Raw genomic sequence first — 12,137 nt, forward strand, 5'->3', positions numbered from 1 at the left:
GGGTTCAGGCAATTCTCCTGCCTCAGCCTCCTGAGCAGCTGGGATTACAGGCACGCGCCACCATGCCCAGCTAATTTTTTGTAGCTTTAGTAGAGACGGGGTTTCAACGTGTTGACCAGGATGGTCTCGATCTCTTGACCTCGTGATCCACCCGCCTCGGCCTCCCAAAGTGCTGGGATTACAGGCTTGAGCCACCGCGCCCGGCTTCAGAGCAGTTCTTTAATTTCAGAAGAATTGAGCAGGTAGAGTTCCCAGCCCAGCCCCCCCATCCGGCTCCCCCGTTATAAACACCTTACATTGCATGGTATATTCGTTATAATTAATAAGCCAACATTGATATACTATTAGTAACCAAAGTTCATAGTTTATACCGATTTCCTTAGTTTTTGTAAACCTAGCATCTTTTTTCTGTTCCAGGACCCCACCCAGGATACCACAGTTCTGTCTCCTCGGGTTCCTGTTGGTTGTGATGGACCAAGCTTGTCCAATCCTCCGGCCACGGGCTACGCGTGGCCCAAGGCAGCTTGAATGTGGCCCAACACAAATTCGTAAACTCTCTTAAAACATTATGAGATTGATGCATGGACCTTTTTTATTTTTTTATTTTTGTTATTTATTTAGGAACGGAGTCTTGCTCTGTAGCCCAGGCTGGAGTGCAGTGGCGCTGCCTGACTCGGCCCCGCAAAGTGCTGCAGCTCACCGCAACCTTTGCCTCCCAGGTCCCGGTTCAAGCAATTCTCCTGCCTCAGCCTCCCGAGTAGCTGGGATTACAGGCATGCACCACCATGCCCAGCTAATTTTTGTATTTTTAGTAGCAACGTGCTGGGATTACAGGCATGAGCCACTGCGCCCGGCCACCTTTTTTATTTTTTAGCTCACGAGCTATCCTGAGTGTTAGTGTATTTTATGTGTGGCCCAAGACAATTCTTCCTCTTCCAGTGTGGCCCAGGGAAGCCAAAAGATTGGACGCCCTGTGTCAGACTTTCCTTTTTTCTGATGACCTTGACAGTTTTGAAGAGTACTGGGGAGGCGTATTGTAGGATGCTCCTCTCCTGAAATTTGTTTGATGATTTTTACATGACTGGACACTGGTTATGGATTTTGGGGAGGAAGGCCATAGCATGAAAGTGCCATATTGAGGGGACACACTAGCAGCATGATTTATGTTTTTTTTTCTCGCTCTGTCACCCAGGTTGGAGTGCAGTGGCATGATCTTGGCTCATTGCAACCTCTGCCTCCCAGGTTCAAGCAAGTAGCTTGAACCTGCCTCAAACTCCCCAGTAGCTGGAATTACAGGCATGCGCCACCATTCTGGGTAATTATCTTATTTTTAGTAGAGGCGGAGTTTCACCGTGTTGGCCAGGCTGGTCTCGAACTCCTGGCCTCAAGGGCGCTGCCTGACTTGGCCTCCCAAAGTGCTGGATTACAGGCATGAGCCACTGTGCCTGGCCCATTTATGACTGCGCATGAGGACCTTGATCACCTGAATGATGTAGGTGGTTGGAACGTTACTCTTTACTTTTTTTCCACCTTGTACTCCTGAGCAGAAAGCGACTATGTGTAGCCCACACTTAGGAGATGGGAGCTTGTGCTTTGTCTTTATTGATGTGCAGCAACTACATACATGATTTGGAATTCTTCTGCCTGAAAGGTTTGTTTCTTCTCCATTTATTACTTTATTCAACAGTTTATTTATGTCAGTATGGAATCATGAACAGCTGCATTATGCTTTGGGTTATAATTAAACGCCACTTTATTTATTCCTTGCTGTCATTGTTCCAGCACTGGCCATCAGAAGCCTTGCAGTTGGCTCTGTGCCCCTCTGACAGAGCTCCGTCAATGTTTGTGGGGGATCGGGGGGCGCTTGAATGCTTCCTTACTTCCTGTCACTACCAGATGCTCCAGGCTCATCTTTATGTGTCCTGCCCCAGCCTTAGAATCAGCCATCTTTCCAAGGAGCTGCATGGTTCTTCTAACTGGAAACCCAGATCCGGTTTCCAGTCAGTTCACTGAGTGCTCAGTGCTGCTGGGGCTGCCCTGTTTGGACCTTCTCAGCTGTGCGCCACCGGGTTTCACTCGGATACTTCGTCTGCTTTGTGATTCCTTTTGCAGTCCTGGCCCCAGTTCTCCCTGCTGCTTGTCTTCTTCGCTATTTCTTTGTTCCTACGCAGGGGCTCTACTGCCCCTGGGCCGCCACTTCTGATTTGGCTTGGCCCTGCTCTCGGCCTTGTGTTTCCCACGGTGGCTTCCTCCAGGGACTATCTAGCTTACTGCCTGGGATATAGCATTCACGTAATACATATTTATTGAATGAGTACATCTAATCTAGTGGAAGAGCGTCCTGCTCTTGTGGGCTCTATGAGGCTTCACCAGCAGAGGGAATGTCAGACCCCTGTGGAATCCCAGCTTGGATTTGTGGTGAAACCCCCAGGCAGAGAGTTCATAAACTCTACAGCTCACAGAGAGGACTAGCCACCCCTCAGCCTCCCCACCTCCCCTCAGTCCAAAGCCTGCTTTGAGCAAAGCTTGTCCCAGTCTCCCACGTGGGCTTATAATAGATATGGCTGTCACAAATGCTACCCTCATTGCCTTAAAAATACACGATTCTTTAAGGATTTGCCTGACCACCACGTAGTGACTTAGGCATTGATATTTGTTTGATAAAATCAGAGCCTGGTTGATTAATCGCTGTTTTCTGGTTTCTGCATTAGTACAGATTCAAATGCAAACAGCCTCACGCTCAGGGCGGTGCCCATCTCTCCAGCCTCCGGGCTTGTTGTGTTGGCAGCTCGCACTGCAGCTGTGTAGGACGCGGGGCTCCCCGGCCCGGCCACCATTCTGCCCATGTTGTTTCCCCACCTTTCAGTCACGTGGCTGTCCAACATCATTTATGGAGAAGACTTTCTTTTTCCCATCGAGTTAACTTGGAGGCTTTATCAGAGTTCAATTGACTGTATAGATGTCTGGGTCTATTTCTGTTCCCTATTCTGTTCTGTTTGATCGATTTGTTCTTATGCTGATATCACACCGATTTGATTTCTATATGTTTATAGTCATACTCAGAATCAAATAATGAATGCCCTCTTTCTTATTCCTTTCCAAAATAGTGTTGTTTTTCTAGGGTTTTTTGCATTGCCTTATGAATTTTAGAATCAGTTTGTCAATAAAATTTTGATGGGGATTGTGTTAAATTTTAGATGAGTGCTGGGCGCGGTGGCTCAAGCCTGTAGTCCCAGCACTTTGGGAGGCCGAGGCGGTGGATCACGAGGTCAAGAGATCGAGACCATCCTGGTCAACATGGTGAAACCCCGTCTATACTAAAAATACAAAAAATTAGCCGGGCATGGTGGCACGTGCCTGTAATCCCAGCTACTCAGGAGACTGAGGCAGGAGAATTGCCTGAACCCAGGAGGCGGAGGTTGCGGTGAGCCGAGATCGCGCCATTGCACGCCAGCCTGGGTAACAAGAGCGAAACTCGGTCTCAAAAAAAAAAAAAAAAAAAAAAAAAATTTAGATGAGTTAAAAGAGAACTGTCATCTCAATAATACTGAGTCTTCCAATAATGAACATAGTATATCCCTCTATTTACTAGAGTTTTTTTAACATTTCTCTCAGCAATGCTTTTACAGTTTTTAGTGTAGAGGTCTTCATTTATTTTGTTAAATATTTTCCTAAGTAGTTCATGTTTTCTGTTTCTCCTATAAGTGGTACTGTTTTTAAATTTTCTTTCTAATTTGTTGTTTGTTCATAGAAATACATTCTATAGCTAGGCTCAGTGACTCATGCCTGTAATCCCAGCACTTTGGGAGGCTGAGGTGGGCAGATCGCAATTTTAGGAGTTTGAGACCATCCTGGCTTACACAGTGAAACCTCGTCTCTACTAAAAATACAAAAAAGTAGCTGGACAAGGTGGCAGGTGCCTGTAGTCCCAGCTACTCAGGAGGCTGAGGCAGAAGAATCACTTGGACCTGGGAGGCAGACGTTGCAGTGAGCAGAGATCCTTCCACTGCACTGCAGCCTGGCAACAGAGCAAGACTCCGCCTCAAAAAAAAAAAAAGAAAGAAAAGAAAAGAAAATACATTCCATATTAGTATGGAGACCTTGGATCCTGAGACTTTGACATAGTCACTAACTTTTTCTTTTTTTTTTGTTGAGACCCACTGTGTCGCCCAGGCTGGAGTGCAATGGCATGATCTCAGCTCACTGCAACCTCTACCTCCAAGGTTCAAGCTCCAGGGTTCCCTACCTCAGCCTCCCGAGGAGCTGGGATTACAGGTGCGAGCCACCACACCCGGATAATTTTTGTACTTTTAGTAGAGATGGGATTTTACCACGTTGGCCAGGCTCGTCTCAAACTCCTGGCCTCAACGGATCCACCCCCCTCAGCCTCCCAAAGTGTTGGCATTACAGGCATAAGCCAAATGTCCAGGCTTAAAATATTATTTGTAATTTATTTTGGTAAATTTATTTTTTAAAAAAGTATAGGGCACAAGATACTGTAAGTTTGAGTATGCAGAGTGAAATGAGAAAAGGATTCAGGCAGATTAGGCTTTAGGACAGGAGGTAAAGGCCCGAGAGTCAGTCCAGGGAGGGATTAGAAATGGCGGGGTATATGGGGAATGGACATAACAATACAAGAGAACGAGAAGCTGCAGGAAGTAAAAGTTAGTGAGGAACAAAAAGAGAAGCTACAGAGAAAACAGACACAAACACTGACTTGTTTCAGACTGCCACGTGACCACCACTGAAGGATGATGTTTACTGAGTAGGAAGATTTGAAGTTTTAGACAGGAGTAATACATACAAAGGAAAGCAAAGAAAAAACAATTTTCACTGGACGGAAATTTCTCCCTTCTAGGAACTCCTGACCTTCTTTATGGGACCAAGCAATGAGAGTTCTGGGCTTGTGGTTCCTTCTGACTTCTTGTGTCTTCTCTCCAGGAGCAATGATGGTGCTGGGGTGTAGTGTTTTCAATATGAAGTCATGCTGGGAGGCAGTGGTGAAACCCGACGGGAGCTTTTCCCGGATCGGGCTGCATTAACCCATGCTCTGTGTGCTTCCCGAAGCTGTGGCAACAGTGGTGTGACACCTGCCTTCCCGGGAGCCAGGGAAGAAGAACCCCGGGGAGACACAGTGGAGATGGCATCTCTCGTGGGAGATGGAAAAGCGTGCAGCTCAGTCTAGGCAGTGATAAATGGGTGATGTGTAGGCAAGCAGAAAGATGAAACAGAAGGCATTCAAGACCTCTTTCTCCCCCAATGAGGGGAGGTTCTAGGCATTTGGCCTGTGTCAGAGAAAGCCCCTGGCGCTGAACCATGGAAACTGACATTTATTTTGCACCTACGGTGAGCCAGATCTCCAGCCAGGTGATTTACACGCGTGGTTTCTCTCAGTCCTCCTCACCTTGAGAGGTATCATTTTCTTCATTTCACATGAAGACACTGATGCGTAGTGACAGTAAGTGATTTTCTTCACTGAGTGGCAGAACTACTGACTGAGCCTAAATGTGTCTGACTCTAAGTCTAGGGGCATTTCCATTCTGAAGCAGTTCGACCTCAGGTCCTCAAGGAATCTCAGCACACGCGGTGGTCGAGGGCTGGTCTGCACCCTGTCGTTGTAGATTTTGAACCAGAGGAAGGGGTCACTCCAGCAAAGGCGAGGAGGTCACAGGATGACCTGGGCCTCCCTCTGTGCTGTCCTCTCCTGGTTCTTTCCCTAGCACATAGGAGATAAAGACACATGGCATTGGAGCTGTAGTCAGGTATGTGGCCGGTGGGCCCCAGACTTGACAGTGCAGTGGGGAGGGGGTGTTGGTCCTGTTGGAGAAGCAGATTCTAGGGTCCCACCCCCAGAGGTTTGGACTCAGTGGGCTGGGTGGGACCAAAGCAGTCTGCAGGATAGTTCAGATTGAGGTCTCTGCACATCACATCCTGAGAACCACTGACTTAGGCACTCCAGTTTTCACCCTTGGCTCCTCCTGGGCCTCTGCATACATTTGTGGCAGACCTAGAGATGATATCTTCAGGTGAGTGTATGCAGGAGCAGGCACTGGAGATGAGCCAGAGGGCAGGAGGCAGACCTTGGCCATGACCGTGAAGAGGGAGAAGGTGAGAGGTACTCAGGGCTCAGGAACTGGGGTTGCGCAGCTATCAGGTTGTATACTCCACGCTCGCCCGAACTGGGACTTCAGATACAGCAGTGTCAAAGGGGAGATGTCCCGTGAGCGCGTGATACTCGCTCCTTCCCACGAGGCATGTGCCTCACTCACTTTTGTGACGGTTCCACAGAGTCTGTTTTATTGTCTACATTTTACGCAAGTGGAAACGGAGGGGGCCTAGCACTGTTTTTAAAAATTACCCTAGAGTGGGGCACGGTGGCTCACGCCTATAATCCCAGAACTTTGGGAGGCTGAGGTGAGTGCATCAGTTGAGGTCAGGAGTTCGAGACCAGTCTGGTCAATATGGTGAAACCTGTCTCTACTGAAAATACAAAAATTAGCCAGGCGTGGTGGAATCCCAGCGACTTGGGAGGCTGAAGCAGGAGAATTACTTGAACTCGGCAAGCGGAGGTTGCTATGAGCCGAGTTTGCGCCACTGCACTCCAGCCTGGGTTGACAGAGTGACACTCTGTCTGGGGAACAAAAAAGTAAAAATAAGTAATAATTACCCTGCAATCACTAGTTAGGACTCAGAGTCTTTTTAACTTTAAAGCTCCGTGACCTACCTTTCTTTCCTTTATTATTTTAATTATGCCAGTAATACATCAATATGGTTTCCAAAAAAAAGAAAAAAAATTAAGCCAGGTGCTCTGGCACACACCTGTAATCTCAGCACTTTGGGAGATCGAGGCGGACAGATCACCTGAGTTTTGGAGTTCAAGAGTAGCTTGGCCAATGTGGTGAAACCCCATCTCTAATACAAGTAGAAAAAAATCAGCCAGGCATGGTGATGTGCGCCTGTCATCTCAGGTACTTGGGGGGCTGAGGCAGGAGAATTGCTTGGATCCAGGGGGCAGAGGTTGCAGTGAGCTGAGATCACACCGCCCCACTGCAGCCTGGGCGACAGAGACTCCTTCTCAAAACAAACAAACAAACAACAATCCAATTGCAGCAGCCTCCCCACAACCTCAAAATCCTCTTCAGAAATAACCTGATATCAGTGGGCTGTGCAGATTCTTGTAGTCTTCTTTGCTTTTATACATGCAAATAACTTTGCTTTTTGTTTGTTTTCACATACGTGGAATTATGCTGGCTGTATGATGTGACTTGCTCTCTTCACATGATGGTAACTCCTAGAGTGTTTCTGTATCAGCCGCACAAGTCTCCTTTATATTGCCAATATCCATCTTTATCCCAGAGACAAGATGGATGTTCAAAAACTGTAACCCAAACTCAGTGCTAAAAATGGGTGTATGTTTAAGCAAGAGCTGCTCAGCTAATGCAGTTTTGCTCCCGAGGGGACCTGGGCAATGTCTGGGGACATGTGTGGTTGCCACAACTTGTGAGGGGTGCTGCTGGCATCTAGGGGTTACAAGGCGGGAATGCACAGGTCAGGCCCCTGCAGCAAGGAATTGTCAGGCCCAAAATGTCAATGGTGGCAGCATTGAGAAAACCTGATTGGTTTAAACCGACTTACCTTAATGGTGTTTCAGCAGCCCTATTAAGGGGTTTGATCAGTAGGTAGTTTAGCAACACCAACCGCTGGTACAGTGGCGTAGGTGGTGGTCCTGTGGGAGAAGTAGATTCTAGGGCCGCACCCCCAGAGTGGATACTTGGGAGGCAGAGGTGTGAATATTGCGCTTCAGCTCAGGAGCTCCAGAGCAGCCTGGGAAACATAGTGAGACCCCATCCTCTAAAAAACAAAAACAAACAAACAAAAAGAGTGCTGAATAATAGGTCTATTTTAAACATATAGTAGGATTTCAAATTTTCTGAAGAAATATTTAATTAGACTTGGCCTCCTCTCTGATTTTAAATTAGCAATACTTTTATACATTTCAAAGTCAGGTTTATGAAAGAGGCAAAATTGTCAATGACTAATTGTTGAATTTTGCTTCCTAACCATGTAGTTGTGAAAAGTGTTTCTGAATACATGACTTATATGATTGGTTTTCCTGCAGTGGGGAATTGTTCACTGATTTATACTTTGTGCACTTAGGCTTACATAGATATGGATCCTGTAAAATTGGAAATCATTGAACAGTTTAAACACTTAGATTAAAATAAAAGGAACTGTGGGAATTGCAGATCTGTTAGATGGAATCTGTTGTGTCCTAATAAGAGGAATGAGAAAGACCATTGACTGTTGGAAGCAAGTTGTTGGGTGCAAGGTTGGGAATTGGGCATTATTTTTTTTTCTGTGTCATTGCTTAGGTTAATCGAGTCAGACTGCCATTTTTGTGTTTGAAAGAAATAAGATCTAGGCCCCAAGCTTAGAATGTCTTTATGCATAAAGAAGTCCAACCATTCATTATTACTTTGCTGAAGGATACGTTATCATGAATATTTGCAATGAGGATAATGAGTCCTTTTTTCTCAAAATAATTTTTAAATTACCTTTAACATGTCTGATTTTCAGAAAGAAAGTATTAAAAGCAAAACTATACCTTTAATTTAGGACTGACTTCTCTGGATTGTAGATTATTCTAGTATGAAGTTTGCTAGTTGCATGTAGGTCTGTCTTTTAATTCTTAATTTGTAAGTAACAAAGAAACAGGAGATTGGAATACTTTTTAACTTACAAAATTCCAAATCCTTTTTCAAGCAATTTATATCTTATTTCTCTAATAGTTTTATTACCAGCCAATGGGTATGCACTGTATTTCGTACTGTGGAAAGAAATTACTTGTCATTTCAGATATTAAGGGTTTCAGATTTTAAAAGAGTCATCAGTGAAACTATGTTACAAGAATGTTTGCTTCCTGAGACATCTCCGTATTATAGGTGGCCTCAGACTAACAGGCGGAGAATACGATAGTGTGAAGTATCTGATTTGCTTTACTCTACTTGGTACCTTTGGGACGTTCATCCAGAGGAGATTGGAGGGATTTGCACTTCTACCAGTCGTGTGTGTATCCGTGAACCACATCTCCTTTAATGCCTGCTTTTGAACTTTAGATAAACAGAATCATGCTGCCTGTTTGTTTCTGTAACTTTCTTCTGTCCCTTAGCATGTGCTGTTTTTGGCTGCTTGCTTCTCCATGTGACTTTTGGAAAACCTTCTGAAGTTCTCTTTAGAGAACTATTGCTGAGTCATATTGTAGTTGCACGTTCAGTTCTCGAAGGCACTACTAATTTGTTTTCTTTTGCTTTTTTTTTTTTTTTTTTTTTTGAGACAGGGTCTCTGTCACCCAGTCTGAAATGCAATGGCATGATCATGGCTCACTGCAGCCTTGACCTCCCTGGGCTCAAATGATCCTGTCACCTCAGTCTCCCGAATAGCTAGGACTACAGGCATGCACCACCACTCCTAACTAATTTATTGTATTTTTAGTAGAGAACAGGGGCTTCACCATGTTTCCCAGGCTTGCCGTGAACTCCTGGGCTCAAGTGATCCTCCCATCTCAACCTCCAAATGCTGGGATTACAGGTGTGAGCCACTGCATCCAGACCTATCTGTTTTCTAGAGTTTTATATTGTTTGTTTTATATTTTTAAAGTCTGTCATCCATTTCGACCTATGTTTTTGGTGTAATTTATGTAGTTTAGGTTAATGTCCAATTGCTCCAGCACCATTTGTTGAAATGGTGCAAAAAGTCAGATGAACATTTATTTGTTGTTGTTGCTCTATTTCTGGGTTCTCCATTTGCTCCAGTCACCTACGCATCTATGCCTCTGCCAGTATAACGTGGTCTAATGATTACAGCCATTATTGTAAGCCTTAAGGTAAAAATAAAACAATCCCTATTTTCCGGTGGTGTGATTGTCTGCATGGAAAACCCTAAGATAGCTATAAAAAAGGCCTCCTAGAGCTTTTTTGCAACAGATTTGCTGCCAGAACATAGGTGTCGTGAAAACTACCCCTAAAAGCCAAAATGGGAAAGGAAAAGACTCATATCAACACTGTCGCCATTGGACATGTAGATTCAGGCAAGTCCACCGCTACTGGCCATCTAATCTACAAATGCGGTGGCATCCACAAAAGAACCATTAAACAATTTGTAAAGGAGGCTGCTGAGATGGGAAAGGGCTCTTGCAAGTATGCCTGGGTCTTGGATAAACTGAAAGCTGAGCGTGAACGTGGTATCACCATTGACATCTCCTTGTGGAAATTCGAGACCAGCGAGTTCTACGTGACTATCATTGATGCCCCAGGACACAGAGACTTCATCAAAAACATGATTACAGGGACATCTCAGGCTGACTGTGCTGTCCTGATTGTCGCTGCTGGTGTTGGTGAATTTGAAGCTGGTATCTCCAAGAACAGGCATGCCTGAGAGCATGCCCTCCTGGCTTACACACTAGGTGTGAAACAACTAATTGTTGGTGTTAACAAAATGGATTCCACTGAGCCACCCTACAGCCAGAAGAGATATGAGGAAATCGTCAAGGAAATCATCACTTACATTAAGAAAATTGGCTACAACCCCGAAACAGTAGCATTTGTGCCAATTTCTGGTTGGAATGGTGACAACATGCGGGAGCCAAGTGCTAACATGCCTTGGTTCAAGGGTTGGAAAGTCACCCGTAAGGATGGCAATGCCAGTGGAGCCCGCTGCTTGAGGCTCTGGACTGCATCCTACCACCAGCTTGTCCAACTGACAAGCCCTTGCGCCTGCCTCTCCAGGATGTCTATAAAATTGGTGGCATTGGTACTGTTCCTGTTGGCCGAGTGGAGACTGGTGTTCTCAAACCTGGTATGGTGGTCACCTTTGCTCCAGTCAACGTTACAACTGAAGTGAAATCTGTCGAAATGCACCATGAAGCTTTGAGTGAAGCTCTTCTTGGGGACAATGTGGGCTTCAATGTCAAGAATGTGTCTGTCAAGGATGTTCGTTGTGGCAACGTTGCTGGTGACAGCAAGAACGACTCACCAATGGAAGCAGCTGGGTTCACTGCTCAGGTGATGACCCTGAACCATCCAGGCCAAATCAGTGCTGGCGATGCCCCTGTACTGGATGGCCACACAGCTCACATTGCCTGCAAGTTTGCTGAACTGAAGGAAAAGATTGATCGCCGTTCTGGTAAAAAGCTGGAAGATGGCCCTAAATTCTTGAAATCTGGTGATGCTGCCATCGTTGATATGGTTCCTGGCAAGCCCATGTGTGTTGAGACCTTCTCAGACTATCCACCTCTCAGTCGCTTTGCTGTTCGTGATATGAGACAGACGGTTGCCGTGGGTGTCATCAAAGCAGTGGACAAGAAGGCTGCTGGAGCTGGCAAGGTCACCCAGTCTGCCCAGAAAGCTCAGAAGCCTAAATGAACATTATCCCTAATACCTGCCACCTCAGTCTTAATCAGTGGTGAAGGAAGAACGGTCTCAGAGCTGTTTGTTTCAATTGGCCATTTAAGTTTAGTAGTAAAAGACTGGTTAATGATAACAATGCATCGTAAAACCTTCAGAAGGAAAGGAGAATGTTTAGTGGACCACTTTGGTTTTCTTTTTTGCTTGTGGCAGTTTAGTCAGTTTTTAAAATCAGTACTTTTTAATGGAAACAACTTGACCAAAAATTTGTCACAGAATTTTGAGACCCATTAAAAAAGTTTAATGAGGAAAAAAAAAAAAAAAAAGCCTCCTAGAACTGGCAAGTGAGTTCGGCAAGGTTGTTGGATTCAAGAGTAATACACAAATGACAATCACATTCTGTATTGTAACAATGAACATATGGAAAGCAAAATTTAAAACACAAAATCATTTATAATTGCTCCAAATAAAATGAAATGTCTAGAATACATACTTAATAAAAAATGAATACAATTTACAGGTTGAAAATTACAAAATGCTGATCAGAGAAATCAAAAAAGACCTAAATAAAAGGAGAGACATGCTGTATTTATGACTTGGAAGATTCAATATAGTAAAGGTGTCATGTCCCCCCAACTTGATCACAGTTTTAATGAAATTGAATTAAAGAATCAAATTGGGCGAGTTCTCTCATTTTATTCTTCATCCAAATTGTTTCAGCTATTTTGGGGCCTG

At 44.9% G+C, this 12,137-nt stretch overlaps 1 long non-coding RNA gene and 1 pseudogene across 2 annotated transcripts; both read left to right on the top strand.

The window, feature by feature from the left end:
* Positions 1-3,621: 3,621 nt before the first annotated feature.
* Positions 3,622-11,710, top strand: LOC116541871. The gene is made up of 3 exons (XR_004264984.1): positions 3,622-3,637; positions 3,677-3,678; positions 11,621-11,710. It is a non-coding gene; the product is annotated as an uncharacterized LOC116541871 (long non-coding RNA).
* LOC116541870 lies at positions 9,975-11,710 on the top strand (annotated as a pseudogene). Its single transcript, XR_004264983.1, has one exon. The product of XR_004264983.1 is annotated as an elongation factor 1-alpha 1 pseudogene (transcript).
* Positions 11,711-12,137: the final 427 nt, after the last annotated feature.

This window comes from Sapajus apella, unplaced genomic scaffold, assembly GCF_009761245.1.
Source record: "Sapajus apella isolate SASKATOON/1434 unplaced genomic scaffold, GSC_monkey_1.0 scaffold158, whole genome shotgun sequence".
Taxonomy (NCBI): Eukaryota; Metazoa; Chordata; class Mammalia; order Primates; family Cebidae; genus Sapajus; species Sapajus apella.